Consider the following 1,046-nt stretch of genomic DNA (forward strand, 5'->3'; position numbering starts at 1 on the left):
CGATCATTTTGCACACGAACTTGGAAAGCTCTCCCCGCCACTAAATAGCAACCACCTCCACGCTCGTTTTCGCATTTATTTCAGCGACGTCTCTGCGTCTGCGTGGTAATTATCGCGCTTTTTGAATGACATCTGTCAGCCAGCCGTGCCCCTTTCAGGATGCCACTCTGCTCATTACGACTATTTCGGTTTCATCTTGAAGCTGAGAGAGAGTCCTTGTCCCCCCCGTCCCCCCTTTTCACAGTCCATCCCTCTTTGTCGCTTGAAATCCCTGCGTGGTGCCGGGGGTCAGTTATTAGAATTGAATCCGTGCGTTTATCCTCATCTGTCGGCTCCTGCAGGATGCATTTAGATCCCTATTTATAACCGCGTTGTAGTGCGGCTTTGCTCTAATGCGCCTCATTTACACCAAAGTTGGCCTTTTTTTTCTTTTTTTATTATTATTCTTGCTCACTAACTAATGTCCATTATAAGAAGCAGCTCTGCGGGATCAGACATGAGTCACAGGTGTTCAGAGCCCCCTCCCCCACCCCCCACCCCCCTTTTCTTTTCTTTTCTTTTTTTTTTTTTTGCGGAGGATGCTTTGCCTCTAAGACGCACGTTCAAAATAAAGAATCAACTTCAGGTGGAGGGAAAAATGTGCACTTCACTTCTAATGGCACTACTCTGTGTAGGCGTAGACGCACACAAGTGATGCGTAGGGGGTGAAGGAGGGGGGGTGTGGAGTGGTCAACTGTGGAGGCTGAGAGCTCCGGAGAGTGCTGTGTGGGTTGGAAGCCTCCTCTCTCAAACACACAAATCTGAGGGAGGTGGAGGCAGCAGAGCTTGCTTCACCGGCTGCCCATTGATCAGACTTAAAGGATTCAGAGTAGAAACAAGGGGAGAGCAGAGAAAGGATGCAGGGGGGCGATGGGGGGAGTGGTAAGATAGAAAGACAGAAAGATGCAAATCCTGAAATGAAGAGGCAGATCCCAGCAGCTGTTTGGTGGTGGGGGGTGGGGGGGAAACCCTGGGTTTACCAATCTGGATGAAGCTTATTGGTAAGC

The sequence above is a fragment of the Poecilia reticulata genome, chromosome 2, assembly GCF_904066995.2.
Source record: "Poecilia reticulata chromosome 2, P_reticulata-male-v2, whole genome shotgun sequence".
Lineage (NCBI taxonomy): Eukaryota > Metazoa > Chordata > Actinopteri > Cyprinodontiformes > Poeciliidae > Poecilia > Poecilia reticulata.